Source organism: Myotis lucifugus, unplaced genomic scaffold, assembly GCF_000147115.1.
Source record: "Myotis lucifugus unplaced genomic scaffold, Myoluc2.0 scaffold_300, whole genome shotgun sequence".
NCBI lineage: Eukaryota > Metazoa > Chordata > Mammalia > Chiroptera > Vespertilionidae > Myotis > Myotis lucifugus.
Genome location: NW_005871348.1, coordinates 1,213,434 through 1,234,216, shown reverse-complemented (window position 1 = coordinate 1,234,216; position 20,783 = coordinate 1,213,434). Strand labels below are relative to the sequence as shown.

Genomic DNA, 20,783 nt, shown 5'->3' with positions numbered 1-20,783 from the left:
ACACCTTTGTACAAGTTTTTGTGTAGACATATGTTTTGAGTTCTCTTGGGTGTATACCTAGGAATGGAATTTCTAATTTATATAGTAACTATGTTTAACCTTCTGAAGAACTACAAGACCATTTTCCAAAGCAGCTGTACCACTTTACAATCCCACCAACAATCTATGTGTTCCAATTTCTTCACATCTTATCAACACTTGTAATTATGTCATTTTTATTTTAGCCACCCTAGTGGGTATGAAGCAGTATTTCATTGTTGTTGTTTTTTTAAATATATTTTTATTGATTTCCGATAGGAAGGGAGAGGGAGAGAGAGATAGAAACATCAATGATGAGAGAGAATTATTGATCAGCACCTCCTGCATGCCTCCTACTGGGGATCGAACCTGAAACCCAGGCATGTGCCCTGACCAGGAATTGAACCCTGACCTCCTGGTTCATAGGTCGACGCTCAACCACTGAGACATGCCGGCCAGGCTCTCATTGTAGTTTTGAATTTTGATTTGCATTTCTCTGATGGCTAATGATCATCTTCTCGTGTGCTTATTGGCTGGCCATTTGTATATCTTCTTTAGAGAAATGTCTATTCAGATCCTCTGCCCATTTTTTTTTTAAAACCCGGGTATTTGTCTTTCATCTTTTCAGTCTCTTGATGGTCTCCTCTGAAGCACAAAAGCTTTTAATTTTTATTTTTGTTGTTGCTTATTTTTTGGTGTCATATTTAATAAAGCATTGCCTAACCTAGGTCTTACCGATATTTTAAGAGTTTTATACATTTAGCTCTTATAATTAGGTCTTTGATTCATTTTGAGTTAATTTTTGTATGTGGTGTGCAGTAGCATTCCAACTTCATTCTTTTGCATATGGTATTCAGTTGTCCCAGCACCATTGGTTGAAAAGACTATTGTTTTCCCATTGAATTGTCTTGGAATCCTTGTTAGCCGCCAACCAACCATAAATATAAGGATTTATTTCTGGACTCTCAATTTTATTCCATTAATCTATATGTCTTTGACTCTTGAGTGGATAGATGTTACTGATACCATTCAGTTATTTATCAAGGAATCAGGGTTGAGTCCGAAATGAAGAATTAGCCTCTAAACATAGTCTGTGTGGGACAACTACATGTAAGAATATTTTCAAAGAATTTGAGAAAACACTAAGTAGAATCTGAATTTGAATCAGATAAGATGTGTTACATTTGATGGTGGTACCAATATGTATAGAGCAGAAAAAGCTTAGTTGGAGAGACTTACAGAGCTTTTGAGAATGTAAGGTGTTTAAAGCCTGTGGCAGCACTGGCTGATTTGGCTCAGTGAGTAGAGCATCAGCCTGCAGTCTGAAGGGTCCCAGGTTTGATTCCTGGTCAAGGCACGCGCCCAGGTTGTGGGCTCGATGCCCAGTAGGGGGTGTGCAGGAGGCAGCCAATCAATGATTCTCTCTCATCATTAATGTTTTTCTCTCTCTCTCTCTCCCTCTCCCTTTCTCTCTGAAATCAATAAAAATATATTTTTAAAATAAAAATATATTTTTTTAAAAGTCGGTGCAAGTATGAATTCATTATGTGTTATGGAACCAACAGTGTTAACAGTGAACTTCATCATCATGAGTTTCAGGAATTTTTTAAAAAAGTTTTTATTGACTTGAGAGAGAGATGGGGAGAGAGATAGAAACAGCGATGAGAGAGAAATATCAACATCAACTGGCTGCCTCCTGCAAGCCCCTGCTGAGCCCAAACCCATCATGTGCCCTGACTGGGAATAGAATTAGCGACCTCTTGGTGCAGGGGTTGATGCTCAACAACTGAGCCACACTGGCGGGGCCAGGAATTTTTTTTTTTTTTTTTAAGAAATGAGCCTGGCCCTAACCGGTTTGGCTCAGTGGATAGAGCGTTGGCCTGCAGACTGAGGGGTCCCAGATTCGATTCCCGTCAAGGGCATGTACATGGGTTGCGGGCACATCCCCAGTGGGGGATGTGCAGGAGGCAGCTGATCGATGTTTCTAACTATCTATCCCTCTCCCTTCCTCTCTGTAAAAAATCAATAAAATATATTTTTTTTAAAAAGAAAAAGAAATGAACCTGGACAGCAGTTTGATGGCTTATAGTAAGTAAGTAGTAAAGTATCATTGTGATTGAGCTTAAGACTAAGATGGAAATTTAAAAAATTGTGGTAAGATACATATAACATAAAATTTAACATCTTAACTTTTTTAAGTGTAGAGTTTATTGGTATTAAGTACATTCACATTATTGTGCAACCATCACCACCATCACCACTATTCATTTCCAAATCTTGTTTCATCTTGCAAAACTGAAACACTAGCTCTGGCCAGTGTGGCTCAGTTGGTTAGGCATCGTCCCATGCACCAGAAGGTTTCTGATTCAATTCCTGGTCAGGGCACATGCCCAGTTTTCAGGCTCCATTCCTGATGGAGGCGTGCAGGAGGCAGTTGATCGATGTTTTGCTCTCACATGGATGTTTCTCTCTCTCTAAAAATCAATAAAAAATCTTTAAAACAAACAAACACTATACTCAATTAAACAATAATTGCTCCCCTCCCTCAGCCCCTAGAAACATTTGACTACTCATATAAGTGGAATCATACAGTACAGTATTTTTGTGACTGGCATTATGTCCCCAAGCTTCATCCATAATATAGAATGTATCAAAGTTTTCTTCCTTTTATCTATATATATAAAAGGCTAAGTGACCATCCATCGGGGGCAGACGTTCCAACCAGTAGCTATAATGGGCACTGACCACCAGGGGCCAGATGCTCAACGCAGGAGCTGCCAAGCTGCGGGGACTTGGCAACTGTGGTTCTCCAGTGATGCACCCCGAACCAGAGAGGAAGGAGCCCAATTCCGGGGTGTGTTACCAGAGAACCGCCCTCTCGCAATCTGGGACCCCTCAGGGATGTCAGAGAGCCAATTTTGGCCCTATCCCTGCAGGCCAGGCCTAGGGACCCCACCTGTCAGAGGGACCCCGCTCACTCCACAGACTCCCTTCAAGCCACGGTGCCGCACCTAGGGCAGCAGACCAGGGAGGGACCGAGGGAGCTTGGCTCCAGGGTGTGTCCAGCCCGTCTCACCCAGTCCCGCCCCGCCGGCCACCTTCTAATTAATTTCCTTTCAATGTGCATGAATCCATGCACCACGGTACTAGTGGTTATACAATATTCTGTTGTATGGATATAGTACATTTTGCTTATTCATTCATCCATTGATGGACACTTGGGTTGCTTCCACCTTTTTGCTGTAATGAATAATGTTGAAAGGCGGACTTTTTATGAGTGAGAACTTCCCTCAACCACTGTTGAACGCTAAATGGTTAGGAAATTAACTTTTACTGAACACTCAATAATGCTTCTTAATGTGTTCAACCTAAAATTACAAGGCAAGCTGTTTATATGTGAAACTTTTACTGCAGTAAAGTCATTTTAGCAACAATAACTTTTTTGAATCACAATGTTAAGTTGCTTTAAATACTTCCTGTGCTGTTAAAAATTATAAGAAGAAGCAAAACATCAATTAGAACACAAACTTGCAGTGTATATCTTTTCTGAGCTCAAACTACAGTGCCTACAGTGTTTTTTTGGATTTTACTTCAAATGTAAAGAAAAATTTTCATATTTCAAAATCCATTTAACTGTACAACTGAGGACCTCTCATTCCATCTCCAATTGGAGATGATTAATCCTCAATGTAATATGTTCTAAGACATTATCAAGAGAATAATTTAATAAAATTGTATAAATTTCTTTAAAGCAATAATTTTGTTTTACACAAAGCTTTTTGAGTTTATTTTCCTTGGGTTGGAGATTCATCTTAACATGCATGCATTTTAAGACAGCAGCAGGGTTTTGAACTGTTCCCAGCAGACAACAGACAAGCACAGGGGGCTGGAAATTCCTATTTAAAAAATGGAAATTGTGGTGGGTAATGGAGAAGTCACACATATGGTGGGGTGATAGTTTATCCTGCTCCCCCCAAAACTGAATCTATACTTAATTCACATTTTTTTAATTACAATGATCTAACCTGATGCCTGGGTGGGCTAAGCAGCACCAGGCCTTCCCCTAAAGGTTCCTACTTCCTCACTCAATGGCTCTGAGCAAGGGGAAGGGGCTCCTGTGGAAGATTCCTGTCCAACCTCTGAAGGGTCTTGGCACAACCCTCCCGGGCAGCGGTTCTCAACCTTCTGGCCCTTTAAATACAGTTCCTCATGTTGTGACCCAACCATAAAATTATTTTCATTGCTACTTCATAACTGTAATGTTGCTACTGTTATGAATCGTAATGTAAATATCTGATATGCAGGATGGTCTTAGGCGACCCCTTTGAAAGGATCATTTGACCGCCAAAGGGGTCGCAACCCTCAGATTGAGAACCACTGCTCTAGGGGAAAGCTGAGTCTCATTCTAAATCTGTGGCACATCTCAGAGGAAGGCGAGGGCCGTGTCACTGCCCGCTGCAGCTGGCTGGTACATTTGAGGGCAGTTATTTAAACTTTTCCCTTTGATTCCTGTGCTCAGAGTGGACTTCCCCTGCACACATGTCTACCAGAAAGGGGTGAGGTCCCTAGACTTGGAGCCACAGGTCTAAGGCCAGAGCTTAAGGTTTTAAACACTTCCAGCCCCTAACACTTGAGAAGCTCAAATGCTGGGGAGTGCTGAGGCTTTCTCTCTCTCCCAAATTGAACTGGTAAAAAGTTAATTGTGGGGTAGGACTGACTACTGAGAAAAGTCCTGGGTCTTTGGCCCACCTCCCTAGGGCAGCCCTGGCAGACTGTGAAGAAGGGAAAGTCACTAGGGAGGAGTCTGCAGTCCCAATCCCTGAGTACTACCAGGGGACCTGCTCAAGGCCTAAAACACAGACAGGGGAAACAAGGGAAGCGGGAAGAACTGGCCGTGGTGGGAGTTTAGAGAATGCCACTAATAACCACAGGGACAACTTGTGGCACCTGCCACAGACCAGAAACCCCTGAGCAAGATGAGGAAGGATGGAGCACTGCTTCGGCCTGTGCTCCTGGAACTGCTGGCACAGGGAGGCGCCCAGACTAGAAGGATAAGGCTCAGTGGTTCATGAACAGGAACAAGGACCAGAGGCCTTCATCTAGTGGTCTCAGTGGGGTTTTCAGACAACCCCTCCGCCTTGGCTGGAAAACCTGGGCGACTATAGTCTCTTAGTTGTAGACTTAGAAAAGGGATGGAATGGGAGAAGCTGTGACTGGTTAGTTGGTAGATGGAGATGAATCCTGCCCTTATCCTGTTCTAGACCTCGACCAGTCAGCCATGTCCTATTCTTATGCCATTGTTCTTGATTATTATTTTTTTAAAATATTTTTTCATTGATTTCATAAAGGAAGGGAACGAGAGAGAGAAACATTAATGATGAGAGAGAATCAATGATTGGCTGTCTCCCGCATGTCCCACACTGGGAATTGAGCCCACAACCCAGGCATGTGCCCTGACCAGGAATCGAACTGTGATCTCCTGGTTCATAGATTGAGCCACACTGGCTGGGCCCTTTGTTCTTGAGACATCCACAATTATTCTAGAATGACATAAGGCTGTTGGGTTTCATGGCTCCAAAGAGTAAGGTTGAGGGTAGTTACTTCCCCTCAGTTGCCTTCTACTGCTCAGAAAAGGAATGTGGTATTCTGGGGGGTGGAGGGGGTGGGCAGACAAAAACTTAAGATCAGTTCACTTTCTCCGCATTCAGACTGTAGACCGAATATATCTTCATCATTATAAAAAGAAAACTTGTATAAAGCAAGATAAATAGCTTTCAAACATTTGAATGACAAAAGAATTAGAGGGCCAAAGCCAAGGTTTTGAAAATAGCACAGAAAATGACCTTTTAAGCCCTAGCTAGTTTGACTCAGTGGATAGAGAGCAGCGGACTGAAGGGTCCCAGGTTCCATTCCAGTCAAGGGCACGGTTTCAGGCTTAGTCGCGGGCACATCCCCAGTAGGGAGTGTGCAGGAGGCAGCTGATTGACATTTCTCTCTCACTGATGTTTCTAACTCTCTATCCCTTTCCCTTCCTCTCTGTAAAAAATCAATAAAATATATTTTTTTAAAAAGAAAATGACCTTTTAAGCCCTAGCTAGTTTGACTCAGTGGATAGAGAGCAGCGGACTGAAGGGTGCCAGGTTCCATTCCAGTCAAGGGCATGGTTTCAGGCTTAGTGCCCGGTAAGGGGTGTGCAGGAGGCAGCCAATCAGTGATTCTCTCTCATTATTGATGTTTCTATCTCTCTCTCTCTCTCTTCCCCTTTCTCTCTGAAATATATATATATATACATATATATATATGTACATATATATATGTGTACATATATATATATATATATGTAATGAACTTGTAAGATTTTTAAAAAATAGATTTTTAGAGAGAGGAAGGAAGAGGGAGACAGCTGCCTCTTCTATGTCCCTCAATGGGGATTAAGCCCGCAACCCAGACACGTGCCCCGACTGGGAATCCAGGAACCCTTTGGTGCACGGGACGATGCCCAACCAATTGAACCACACCAGCCAGGAGGAGAATGACCTTCTTTTGTTTGATGGTTAATCCTCACCCGAGGATATTTTTCCATTGATTTTTTTAGAGGGAATGGAAGGGAAGGGGAGAGACAGAAAGAGAAACATCGATTTGAGACACCAATTGATTGCCTCCTGCCCATGCCCCAAAGCGGGGGGAGAGGCATGGATCCAGCCTACAACAGAGGTACCTGCTCTTGATGGGAATCAAACTCAGGACCTTTCAGTCCATGGGCCTATGCTCTATAGGAAGGGAGAGAGATAGAGAGTTAGAAACATCGATGAGAGAGAAACATCGATCAGCCGCCTCCTGCACATCTCCTACTGGGGATGTGCCCGCAACCCAGGTACATGCCCTTGACCGGAATCGAACCTGGGACCTTTCAGTCCGCAGGCCGACGCTCTATCCACTGAGCCAAACCGGTTTCGGCGACCTGCCCTTGACTGGAATCAAACTCAGGACCTTTCAGTCCGTGGGCCTATGCTCTATCCACTGAGCTAAACTGGCTAGGGCAGGAGAGAATTACCTTTAAAAAAAAAAAAAACAACTAAGCCCCAGCTGGTTTGGCTCAATGGATAGAGCATTGGCCTACGGACTGAAGGATCCTGGGTTGGGTTCTGGTCAAGGGCACATGTCCGGGTTTCAGGCTTGATCCCCAGTAGGGGGCGTGCAGGAGGCAGCCGATCAATGAATCTCTCTCATCATTGATATTTCTATCTCTCCCTTTCCCTTCCTCTCTGAAATCAATGAAAATATATTTTTAAAAATCTACAATTCACCAATCCACAGCTCAAATGTTCTGACCCAATCAACAACACTGTCAGAAACACAAAAGAGTATTTTAAACAGGATACTATCTCTTAAACTGTAATCAATACACACACACACACAAATGCACAAAAATATAAAAACTCAATGTTAAAGAAGTTAGATGCCTGGTAGCTCATCTTTAACTGATGTTACATGTTTCATACACACTATGGCAACATGACCAGCAGACCAAATAAATGCAGGGAGCCTGAGGCTGTAGAGGCTGCTTGAGGACACAGCCTGCCAACCTTGGGAGATGCTGGGTCTGACTATGAGCAGATTCGAATTTTCATACTTGATAAGAAGGCAGGGAAATCAAGTCCAAACATTATGCTGATATAATCCCTTCCTAAGTCAATCTTTTTTTCTCCGTGAGCCACTTGGTTTCAAATTCTTCAGCTGTGGTCTTCCTGCTGATGTTCAGAGCTACCTATGGCCCCTTCCTGGGACCAGGGCAGTTGTGTGACCCATCTGCCTCTTCCAGAAGGGTCCCAGCATCCCAAGAGGAGTCCAAGAATGCTGCCTCCATTCCTTCATGTGCTGGTTCCTGCTTCAGAAGCTGAGCTTGGCCAGGTTTGGAGGGAGCCGTAGAAAACTAATCCATTCATCCAAAACACTTCCACAAACTTTTGTTTTTGTCTTTTGTACATGGTTTATCATGTCTCATCCCAAATCCCCAGTTCCTGGTGAGGTGTCTGTTTTCTCTCCCAGCCAGACCAGACTGCTCTGATGTCATCACAGAATGACTCACAGCTCAATTCCGAGGCCTGGAGAGCGAGGCTCAGAGGTGGGTGGAGATCCTGAAGGAAGCTGCAGGATCGCTGCTGAGGAAGCCTGTGGGTGTCAGATCTGCTAAAAGCCTAGACGTGGGCTTTTAGGAAAAACAGCCCCGAGGCTGGGGCCTGGTCCAATCCCACATCAAGCCTCCAAAGTGGATTTCCTGGGTCACATCCTCAAGTGATCCAGAACCAAGATCAGGCTGGGGCACCACACTCCAAGGTGGGAGGTATCACTCCCCACTGGTCATAACGTCTAGGTGACAAGCCACAGGCACAGGGAGTCAGATGACCTACATGGTCGTCCTGGGGTTCAAAGAAGAATCTCTGCAAGGAGTACCCCAGGTGCCGGGAGATCTGCTCCCAACTAAAAGCTCACCTTCAGGTGGGGTGCCTGGGAGAAGGTCAGAAGAAAGTAAATGGATGGAGGGTACAGCCCTCATTTGATACTCATTCACTCTGGGGTTTCTGCAAGGGGGGGAAACCATTTACACACAAGGGTCCTTTCTGGTTCATCTCGACCGAGTGGGAGGCAGGCTTTATAGAGCAGACATCAGAACTCCTGTAGCTGAGAGCGCCCAGGGGTGTGAATGATGGTCACGGGTTCTCTGAAAACCAGCTGTCCGAGAGCCCAGCGGCAACCCCCACCCCTCACCGCTTCATGAGGATGAACGCACTCGCCTCCGAGATATTTGATTCTGATCCAGAATGCCTGATGTTGATCTGGAGTGTTCCTTCAGGAGGAGAGCATTTAGATGGAAGAATCACTTGGATCCAAGGAGGAAAGGGGAAGGAAGCTGTGCACAACACTTCATAAAATTGAAAAGTTAATCCAGGAGGGATGAGGCGTCTGACCTCTTCTCCTCTGGCACCAGAGCACTTGGCTCTGAGAGGACCCTTGGCTGAGTCTATGGGGTGCCCCTGTCATTGAAGGAAACTCAGGACAGGGATGGGAAAGGTGACGAGGGTGATGACACATCATTATAAATAGCAAACCTGGAGCAACGGAATTTCAGAAAAACCCAAATAAACCCACAGTCACCTCTACCTCCAAGGTATTTTAAAAGATTGCAAGGTAGCAAAAAGGAAACCACTTTAAACCTGGGTCAAATGGGGAAAAATAAATCAAAGAGAGCGGGAGGTGAGGCTACACCCGGAGAGCAGGTACACACACAGCACATCCTCCCCTCCCTAGAATCTCTTTCAGTGTCACCGGCTGCAGTCTCACTGCTAAAGCCCTCCCTGACCCCTCACTCTGCTCCCTTTCCTCCCATCTAGCCGAAATACACCCTCTCCCTCTTCCTGTCCCTGTCCCCAGATCTCATTCTCTGGCTCTACCTCAAGATGTTGGGCATGACCTTGTTGAAGTGTTTGGAGTACTGCTCAGGATTCACAGTCTAGATCTCGGACCCTGCCCCATTTTTCAGCGTTTTGGCAGCATGTGCAGCTTTCTTCTTAGCATCATATAGTGTGAATATATCAGTGACAGCCACGAAATAGACCTCCTTCTTGGGGGCACTTTCATGGCTTTTCATGGCATAAACTTCAACAGAGGGATCAAATTCTCCAGGACCAAAGAACCGAGGGAAGCTGAGGAGGCTGCCGGACTGTCTGGAGGCGTGCACAGAGCAGGTCGCTGCTCATCCCATTATCCTCACACTCCTCATCCTCTACCCACTCCTCCACCTCCACCTTTTCCTACTCTGCCTGGTCCACATTGTGGATGCCCAGCAGCAAACTACAGTCCATGATCTTTAGCTGAGCCAAAAACTCTAGGTCCCATTTCAGTTTTTCTAGGAAGTTCTTTTTACCCTCCTCTCCTATCTGCATTTCTGCCCTTCATTGTCTTTAAATGTTGGCAAGTTCTTACCCCTTCTCCTTGTCACTCGCTTCTCTGGCAACAGTAGAACCCTTGAGGTCATACTTGCAGTGCATAGTGAGCTGATGGCTGAACATGTTTCTAGTGACCACCATGTAGGTTTCCCTACCATCTATAGTCAGGCAGTACATGCTCAAGAACTATGGCAAAAGGGTGTTGCCGTGACACTCGCTATGAACGGGTGGTGCTTAAGATGTGCGTCTCAGGCACATCCTCAACACAGTCTTAATGACGAAGTGCCGGTCATAGGTGGTGAGGAAACGTGTGCCGCGTTGGCCCCGGCTGTCACTATTGAGAGGGGCGTATCACTGTATTCTGGTAATCCTGATCGTCAATCCCAAAGCTCTCCTGAAGATTTCGAAACAACATGGGACAGTACTCCTTGAACTTCAAGATCCTGGGAAGTTCTCCTTCTTGAAGAGATGATTGTCCACCTGGATCTTGCTGTATGCTTTGAGGTCATCTTGTTGCCGGTGGAAATAGAGCTCTTCCACACAGTCACGAGAAAAGCATTTCAGGGATCGACACAAAGGAAGATGCGATGTAGTGGTAAGATTTATTGGAGTAAAAACAAAGGACTGCCCCCAGGTGCCCACTGTCTCATCCACGACCAGGTGGTTTAGCTTCGTCTCACTGAGGAAGAAGTCCTGGGCCTGGTGCCCACCAGGAGGGTCAGGATCCAGCACTGTAATGCTATCACCCTGGGCTCCGCAAGTCCAGCATAGGCTCTGCTTCTGGCTGTGTTCCAGCTGGCACTGCACTGCCACACGCAGGCCCATGCTTGGAGCCATGCTTGGAGCTGTGCAGCTGCCACAGAGAGAGAGGGGGCAAGGAAAGGAACAGGCAAACACACATGTGCTTCCCAGATGACAGGCTTTTGTTAGCTTTGATTATATTATCTCGGGCTTGGGAGAGAGCAGGCTTTCTTTCAAACCAACCAATCTCTTTCCTAATCTCCTGGGTTTATACTGGGCCCTCACCCTGACCAATCCCTTCTCTGGATCTTCTAGGGTTTGGTGTCCCTTATCTAACCTCATCCTTTTCCCAGGCTAGATTCCACCCCTTTATGTTGCCATTTTGGCTCCTACTGTGCATGCCTCAGAGTCTTGCCTCTTCATCGGGTTTCTACGGTAGGCGCTAACCTCTCCCTGTGCCATCTTGGTTTCTACTGCGCATCCTTCCAGCAAAGGAATTTCCCCTGCAGTTTTATCCCTCCATCTGCCTAGTGGCTGGTTGTCCCCCTGGGGGGATTGGAAAGCTGATTCTCCCTGCCCACTTCGGGGGTTAAGTCCCCTCAACAGAGGATGTGGCTGTTCCCTGGGGAGACTGTGAATGCTATGGCTTCCTAGTGAGTCAGGCGTAATGTCCAATTCGGTGCCCTAGTTTATTAGACTTAATCTGATTCCATTTGCTCCCTTCCTTTATTAATAACTAACAATTTGGCATTCACATGACAGGGACAGGGACATTGCTCAACTCATTGATTGTGTAGATCTCCCCCCACATCAGGATGCTGAGGAACTGCTCACTGGCCAGAATAGCTTCAGTTTCTGGCTCACATGCTTCTCCTTGGTCTTGGTCTTGCTGGAGCTGAGCAGCATCACTGCCACCACCGTGGTGCTGGTGCAGTTGGACGATGTGCTCCGGGTGGTGGCAGTAGTGGCTAAAGGAGGGGTGGCCGAGACCACACACAGGCCCAGGACTTCCCCTGATCAATCCCCACCCCCACTGCCTCACTGTGCCATGGTTGCGCCCATCCTCTTTGCAATGAATAATATTAATATCAGTGGAATGATAGCAGTGTTTCCCAGTACCTATCTGTGTGAAAAGATGTTTTCAAAAGTGGAATATATAACGTTTCATTATAGGTCAGCATTAACAGAGGAATATTTGAAATCACTTTTTAAAAAATACATTTTTAAGTGATTTTATTGTCCAGCTGGTGTGGCTCAATGGTTGAGCATCGACCCATGAACCAGGAGGTCACCAGTTCAACATGCCCAGGTTGTGGGCTGGGTCCCCAGTAGGGGGCATGCAAGAGGCAGCCAATCGATGTTTCTCTCTCATTGATGTTTCTGTGTCTCTCTTCCCTTCCTCTCTCTCTCTCTCTCAAATAAAAACATATTTTTAAAATGTTTTTATTGATTTTTTTTTTTTTAGAGAGAGAGGAAGGGAAAGGAGAGAGAAACATTGGAGTGAGAGAGAAAGATTGATCGATTTGCCTCTGGTATGCACCTGTCTGGGGATGGATCCCACAACTTTGGGCATGTGCCCTGACTGGGAATCCAACTGGCAAACTTTCAATTCATAGGACCACATTCAATCAACTGAGCCACACCATCCAGGGCTGAAATCACTTTTGATGATGGGAAACACTAATGTGGAATCCCAGTTAAGTGAAATGTCCCCATTCCCCACCAAAAACACAAATTTATTATTCTCCTTAGTGGACTTGAATTATAAAACTTACTCAATTACTGTATTTTGGATTTCATAAAAAAAAAAATTATGTGCCCTAGCCAGCTTAGCTCAGTGGATAGAGCGTCGGCCTGCAGACTGAAGGGTCCCAGGTTCGATTCCGGCCAAGGGCACATGTCTGGGTTGCGGGCTTGATCCCCAGTAGGGGGTATGCAGGAGGCAGATGATCAATGATTCTCTCTCATCATTGATGTTTCTATCTCTCTCTCTTCTCTCTTCCTCTCTGAAATCAATAAAGAAATATATTTAAAAATTATGCAAAAAAGGTAAAATTTAATACTATGTACCTACAAAAAATCTTTGATTTTGCCACTTGTCCTACAAAACCTAAAATATTTACTATTTGGTCTTTACAGCAAAAGTTTGCCAAACCCAGAGAGAAAAAGAGAAAAGAGCTGAAGACCAAGTCTAAGGACAGAAGTCAGGAAAAGATAAAGGATCTCCTGCAACTGAGACTGAAAAGCAGCCGCCAGGGAGGTAGGAGGGAAACTCCAAGAGAGTGGCATCTCCAAAACAAAGAGAAGAAAGTGTTTCAAACAAGAGACAATGGTCAACTGTGTTAAATGCCACTCAGAAATAAAGATTCAGCTTTTGGATTTGGTAGCATGGGACTTGTTGGTGATCTCCGTGAGTGGTCTCAGCAGCATGGTGGAAGAGGACAAGACAGAGAGGAAAAGGTCAAAAGGTGAGAAGATTCAAATAACACATCTAAAGTGGTTAGTATTGTGCTTAGCACACCGTTGTGTACAGTAATTATCATTGAAGCTGACACTGTTGGTGCCCGTTCATATCCCTCATTGCTACCATTTCAGGAATATCAGCCTGACTTTTAACTGTGCAGATGTTCCTGGTTTTATTTGCCTGAGAACCTTCTCTGGCTGCTGGAGTCTGCTCTGTTCACAGGCAACAGGCTGGAGCTGCTGAGGAATTAATATCCCCAGGAGCAGGCCTCTCACCATAGTAGTTGCATAAATACACCAGTCCCTTGCTTTTCACCTAGGGATAACGATTCTTATCTCTAAAGCAGGGGTGGGGAACCTTTTTTTCTGCCGAGGGCCATTGGACACTTATCACATCATTCGAGGGCCATACGAAATTATCAGCTTAAAACTTGGCCGGCTGTATTTGGTCAAACATTTCATTAACTCACCCCAATGCCTTGGCAGGGCCAGACTAACTGATTTCATGGGCCTTATACTGCCCTCAGGCTGGATATTCCACACCCCTACTCTAAAGTATCTATTCTGCAGAGTTCCCTAGTAGGATTAAGAATGGAAAAACCCATACTGGCTGGTGTGGCTCAGTTGGTTGAAGTGCCGTCCCATACAACAAAAGGTGCCAGTCAGGGCGCATACCCAGGTTGGGGGTGCAATCTCTGGTGGGGCATGTGTGGAAGTCAACAGATCGAATTTTTTTTTTCTCTCTCTCCCTTCCTCTTAAATCACATTCCTATGACCTTCTATTCTGCCTCCCTCTTCTAATAACAGTGAAGATTTGGATTGATCATGGCCCCAAGTGTTAATGGTCCCTAGCTCAGGCTGAAGAATGACTAAGATGAGACACTGAGAAACAATTGAAACCATCTACATCCACACAGATTACAATTATGGGAGCTAAGAACATATTAATACTTTTCCTCCCACCTTCTAAATTCTTCTGGCTGGGCTAATAACCAAATTAACAGAGAGATTAACAGGAGAAAATTAAAGTTTAATACATGTGCACGGGGAATTCATATAGGCATCATAATTCCATGAAAATTCCAAAATTAGTGAGGCAACATTGATTATATAAGACAAATTTGGACAGAGGAGAAAGGGGAGAATGTGGTAGTAGTTTTCAGAAATGGGGATGTTGATTTATAGGTAGTTGAGGAAGAACGGAACACACATGGCAGGAAAATCCTTGCTAGGCTACTCAGACACAATGGGACCCGGGGTAGCTAGCTAACAAGAGGCCTGGAAGCCTCTTGTTTACCACACTTAATTCAAATTAGACTAAGGCTGCCTCCTAAGATCTCCTTTCTGAAGCAAATTTCTCTGTCTGAATCTTTTGGGAAAAGGGGGAGGGTTAACGATTCTTTCTGAGTCTCTGTTTTCTTAATAAACAGCTTAAAATTAATATCCCAGTAGCTCAGTGGTTAGAGTGTCAGCCCTTGAACTGAAGGGTCTTGGATTTGATTCTGGTCAAGGGCACATACGCCCATTGTAGGCTCAGTACCCAGCCCTGGTTGGGGTGCATGTAGGAGGCAACCAATCACAAGCAGTCGATGTGTCTCTCTCACATGATATTTCTCTCTGTCTCTCCTCCTCCTTTCTACGCTCTCTAAAAATAAATGGAAAAAATATCCTCAGGTGAATATATATATATTCCCAAAGCAGCTTCAGGGTGGCAGAATTTTGGTTCCTTCAGTCAACATTAACATAATTTTATTAATTCATTGTCATCTTCGACATAACTACTATTCCAGGAACATTTTGACCACAAAGAGAAAAATTATAAATAGCTTTATTGTTCATTTCAGGAATTTCTCAAAATCCCATTTAAATGAACATTGAACTCAACTTTTTAGTAGATGACTTTAAATGACTGCTTATGCTGTGTGGTAAGCAGAATAATGGCCCCCCAAAGATGTCCATGTACTAATCCTTGGAACTTCTGAATATGCTGTTACTGGTATATGGCAAAGGGGAATTAAAGTGGCAGATAGAATTAAGGTTGTTAATTTATTTGACCTTAAAATAGGGAGATTATTCTGGATTATCTAAAATGGAACACAGTGATTACTAGGGTACTCAGAATTAGAAGAGGGAGGCAGAATAGAAGGTCATAGTAATGTGATTTAAGAGGGACTCAACCAGCTGTTTCTGACTTTGAAGATGGAAGACGGTGGCACAGCCTAGGCATGTGGACAGTCTCTAGAACAGTGGTTCTCAACCTTGGCTGCACATTAGAATCACCTGGGAATCTTTTTAAAATTCTGATTTCTGGGGCCTCATACTCCGGAAATTCTGTCGTTATGGAGTGAGGGAACAACATTAGTAACAAAAGAAACAGAATTTCCGGAGGATGAGGCCCAGAAATCAGGATTTTAAAAAGATTCCCAGGTGATTCTAATGTGCAGCCAAGGTTGAGAACCACTGCTCTAGAAGATGGAAAAGGCAAGGAAAGGGATTTCTCCCTAGTGCCTCCAGAAAGGAGTAGCTTTGCCAACACCTTGATCTTTACCCAGGAAGACTTGCTTAGACTTCTGACTTACAGAATTGAAAGATGATTAATTTGTGTTGTTTTAAAGCCCTAAATTTGTGACAATTTGGTACAGCAGCAATAGGATGTTAATATACTCTCCAATGTCACAGGCACAAAGTTTGTGTGCCCAATGCTCCAAAAGAAAGGTCACTATTCAATAGATCAGACTTTAGAGCAAGGGAAGGTTTATTGATCTAGAAGGCCTAGCTTGAGAAGATGGGAGAACTAATTCTCAAATCCACAGCTCAAAATCCAGGCTATATATATCTTGGGGAGAAGGGAGGATGAGTTAGGAAGAAGTGGGTGAGGCCTATAGACAGCCAGGCAGCTGAACAGGGTTAGGGATAGGAGCAGCAATTATTTTTTCACTAGAGGCCCAGTCCACAAAATTCATGTATGCTGGAGGTTCCCTCAGCCCGGCCTGCGCCCTCTCGCAGTCCAGGAGCCCTTGGGAGATGTCCGACTGCTGGCTTAGGCCTGCTCCCCTGGGCAGTCGGACATCCTTAGCGCTGCCGCAGAGGTGGGAAAGGCTCCCGCCATCGCCGCTGTGCTCGCCAGCCTTGAGCTTGGCTTCTGGCTGAGCAGCGCTCCCCCTGTGGGAACGCACTGACCACCAGGGGGCAGCTCCTGCATTGAGCATCTGCCCCCTGGTGGTCAGTGCACATCATAGCGGCTGGTCATTCTGCCGTTCAGTCGATTTGCATATTAGCCTTTTATTATATAGGACTAGAGGCCTGATGCATGAAATTGTGCAAGGGGCTCGGCCCTCGCAGCTGTGGCTTCATCCAGAATGTCATCTGGAAGGATATTTGGAAGGCCATTTGGCTGTCTGGTCTAATTAGCATATTATGCTTTTATTATTATAGACTATGGGCCCAGTGCACGAATTTGTGCACCTTGAAAGGAACTGTGGGCTGCGAGGCTGTGGTGGGCACAGGAGCGGGTCTCAGCCCATCCTCCATACCCCCGCCCAGCCCCTCCCACCATGGCCCCAGGTCCCCTGTCTGCCAGCAGCCTTGCTGGCCCCACTCACACCTGCTGATGGTGCCAAGCGATCGGGACCGGTGCTGGGCACCAGCAGCAGGTGCAAGTGGTGGCTCCAGCACTGGCAACAGGTTTGAGTGCCAGGTGGGACCGTGGCACATGGGAGCAAAGAATTTTCAGTAACCACCAGAGGTTCGCCCTGATGACAGCTACCGGCACCCCGCTTTGGTCTGGCGCCCCTGCTCACCTGCTCCACCATCCCGCCACAGCTGACACCAGCCATATTCCGTGCTCTGCCGTCTGCTGCCCATGTCCGCCATATTCTGTGCACGCCCCCTGGTGGTCAGTGCATGTCATAGCAATTGGTTGTTTGGTTGTTCTCCCTTTCAGTCTATTTGCATATTAGCTTTTTATTATATAGGATTCTATTTTGAGTTTGCATTAATACATTTCTTTATACACAGATATATAGATGAAATCTATGTAGATATAAATAAAAAGAGTGAAGCTTAAAAGAAATAATAGGTAGTCAGCTAAATAATTTAGAAAGGAAAAATATGTACTTATAGATGCTGGTGAGTTACCAGCTTTTAGGGCTAATAGAAACATTTTCATATGCACAGTCTTTACAGTAATTTATTACAAAACTCTTTGACTTTTATTAAAAACAATCTTTAAAATATTTCAAAATTAGTAGAAAGTTAAACACACACATACACACACAGAACAGCTCCAAGGGTTCCTTCATGGAAAGAAAACAGGTGAGAGGCAGATTACCAAGTGTTTTCCAAATGATGCGCCAGAGGTAGGATCTCTGGACAATTACTGCACTGGCTTCCATGAGACCCTTTGAAAAGTCCGTCTGGTCCATAACTATTATTTGACTCCCAATTACATGATAGTTTGCCCTGACTGGCAGGATGTTGAGGTGAAGGAAAGGGTTTAAAATGATATTCTGAACAGGTTTAGTGGCAGAAAATGTTTAGATGACGAAAACAAAGTGGGGTGCTGTCTCGGCTTCCGGAGAAGTTGAAGCGAGGCGGCGAGCACCCCCGCGGACAGTCCCCGCAGACCGCCTCTTCGGCGGGACCTGTTGAGGGCCCCGGAGTCGGGACTCAGCACGGGAAGCCGGCCTGGGGGCTTTGGGGGCGCCGATGGCCTGAGCCCTTCACCTGAACCCCAGAACCGGTAGATCCGGCCGGGCCCGGCGCCGCCCTCCGCACCTCGCTAGCGGCTACGCGCAGGAGGGTGCGCGTCGGCGGTGCCGGTCGGGTCCTGCCCGCCCCGCCCTCCGAACGCGGCCGCCGGGCCGGAGATCCGGGGTTCCGGGCTCGGGCTTCCGCCAACCGGGGCCGGGAGCTGGCCCCGCCCGGGGTCGTCGGGCCCCGACAAGGGGCGAACGTCCCCCGCCCTCAAGAACCGGAACCGCAGCCCCCCACGGCCCGAAGCCCCCGTTCCCCCCGGGGAGGGAGGGGCGCGTCGTCGTCACGTGACGCCTCGCCCGCCGGCCCTGGTCACATGGTGGCACGGCCGCTGCGTCAGTCATCCTGGCTGCGGGAGTCGAGCCTCCGTCGTCTCCGCCGCCGCCAGCTGACGGGGCGGAGATCCGGGCGCCAGGTCCTCGTCAGCCCGCCCCCGCCGCCGCCGTCGGCCGTCCCAGGCTGGGCCCGACCGTCATGGACCGGGTCGGGACCTCCGCCTGTTCCGTGTGAGGCGCGTCGCCTCCGCCGGCGCTTTTCCAGACCTTGCGAGCCCTCGGCGCCCCGGGAGCCCCTCGTCCTTGGCAGCCTGTCGCCGCCCCCCGGCTGGGCTCGAATGCGCGTCGGGTGAAGGTGCAGGCCCGGTCCCGCCGCCGCCGGGAGATGGTTCGGGCCTAGCGGAGCCGGGACTGGAGGTGAGAAGCCGCGGGGCTGCCCGAGGGCCGGGCCGGGCCGCGGGGGAGGGGCGGGCGAGGGGCGGGTGTCGGGGGCGCGAGGTCCCCCGGGGGCCTCGGGGACACCCTCCGGGCCCGGGCTGCTCCATCCGCCTTCGTCTCTCACCCCCGCGTTCCACTCCCTTCCCCCCACGTAGAGACATCCACTAACCTCATCCTAACAAAAATCCCCAGAAACCCATCCTCTCGCCGTGTCCTCCGGCCCCTTTCGTCCCTCAGTCCGCCCCTTCCCTCAGAAACCCCGCCGACTGTTGGGTGACTTCTTCATCTCCGATTCCAAGCCATTTCTAGTCAAAGAGAAAATAGGCCTGGGTTCTGGCGATCAGAACCCAACTAGTTCTCGCTTTCCTTCTCGCGATCCTGCTCACCGTCACCCTCCTCCTCTGCAAAAAAAAAAAAAAAAAGGGGGGGGGCGGAAAATACTCCGCCTTCGGGCAGCGGAGGGGGTTAACTAAACATGGGAATGTGGGGCGCAGTGCTCGAGCCCCCCCATAACTCCTGGGCCTGCCTCTCGGCGGGTTCCCGGCGGCTGGTGTCTGGCTGTGGATGTGGAGGCCTCGGGCTCCAGCTGCCGGTGCCCGGGGTTCATCTCGTAATTGACGTCAGTGCTTTGTTCCTGCCACTTTGCTGCTCCTTCCACTCCCCGAGGATGGGTCGCGGGGCAGAGGAGTCGAGGAGGATCCTGACGGCCGGCTCTTCCGCCGACGATGTTATTTGTATCGAGTTGAAAGGATAGATCCGAACCGCTCGTGTGTGGAGTTCACGCCGAGACGACGACGGGCTCGCGGAGGGTTCCTGCGCCGAGTTGCAGTGCAGGATCGGGGGGTTTCTGTCCTGCGGGTCGCCCCCTGGCCCGGTGGCCGGAGTTTTCCGGGAGGCATCTCAGCTATAGGCGCCCGTGTGGATAGGATATTTGTAAACGTCACGTTTGAAATGTGTGATGGTGTGTGTGTTTTTTTAGGACATCGGTGTTAAAAGCGCAAAGCTTTGTTTCCATCTTCACTCTGCGAAGCTTTGTGAAGTGCTTCTTTTTATTTAACTGGCCTTTAACTTACGAAAATTGCAATATTTATGAGAAATGTCTGATCTTGGCATTTGGTGAAGATCCTTTGTGGCCTCTGCCTAGACTCATCTTTGGTCAATATGTGCATAAAGAAGGATTGGCAAGTGGCCCCTTGGTTTTTAACAAAGCTGGCTTCTTAAATTTCTCAGGTTAATTTTTCTTATTCAACATGGCGTTTTTCAGTTTCCAAACACAAAAAAATTCTCAGTAACTTGTTTTTAATTATCTTTTAGAGTTAACTTACTGGAAGCAATCAATGTATTTTTATTTTTATTTTTTTAATACCAGCAGTTTCATTCAGTCTGTGGTGGCTTGCAGGCTGATGACTGGTGTTTGCCTACAGGAGCAGTAGGCAAATTTTACTTTAAATAAAATTTTGTGTCAAATGGGGACAAGATAGGATGTCTGTGAATGACCCAGCTTTTACTGTTTGATTAAAAAAAAAAAGGAGCTTAGCTGTGTTAATGGGAAAGTGTCTACAATTCTGGGGTATTAAAGGTGATTACAGTGCTTTTGGTGAAGCTTTGTACTTAAGGATTCTTAAAGAAAAAAATATTTTCATTCAGATTCACTTTCTACTTGTCAGATGACATACATTCATTCTCTTTTCTGTGCTCTTTGAGTTACTGTATCGCCTTTGTAACAGTTGATACTTTCTGCTTTGCATTGCAATTTTCTTATAGGTCTGTTGTAGTGTCTTTAGAGCAAGAACTTTATTTATACCTCTTTCTATCCTCCCCAATATTTTACACAATTAGTAGATTGAATTTGAATGTGATAGCCAACCTATGATTTTACAAAAAGGTAATCTAAAGAAAGCTATATGAGCAAGTGATCAGTATTTGTAGAGGAAAAAGTGACTGTCAGCTACAGAAGATGAAGCCATCTAAAAATTATGTATCTTACCTTTTTTGTAGAGTTAAGGTAAATGTAATGGTTTAATGTGTACCTGAGAGGAACAAAGAAAACAGGTATTTCTCCTTTTGTGGCCATCTACTGGTTTAGAATGGAGTCCAAAATATATGAGTCCTCTTTGTAGTATTTTTCAGAAAATCAAAGAGGCAT

At 46.5% G+C, this 20,783-nt stretch overlaps 1 protein-coding gene and 1 pseudogene across 3 annotated transcripts in view; one reads left to right on the top strand and one right to left on the bottom strand.

Annotated features, from left to right (window-relative positions):
• Nucleotides 1-9,466: 9,466 nt before the first annotated feature.
• LOC102439459 lies at nucleotides 9,467-17,042 on the bottom strand (annotated as a pseudogene).
• A 1,191-nt stretch (nucleotides 17,043-18,233) lies between these two features.
• The window catches only part of AFF4 (AF4/FMR2 family member 4), an 85,583-nt gene continuing 83,033 nt past the window's right edge, over nucleotides 18,234-20,783 (top strand). For 2 of the 3 annotated variants that reach the window (XR_002832006.1, XM_006100168.3), the window contains exon 1: nucleotides 18,328-18,616. The gene's annotated coding sequence lies outside the window, so the exon portion shown is untranslated. Of the gene's footprint in view, nucleotides 18,617-20,783 lie in introns of all 3 variants that reach the window. The other variant, XM_006100167.3, reaches the window with a different exon arrangement.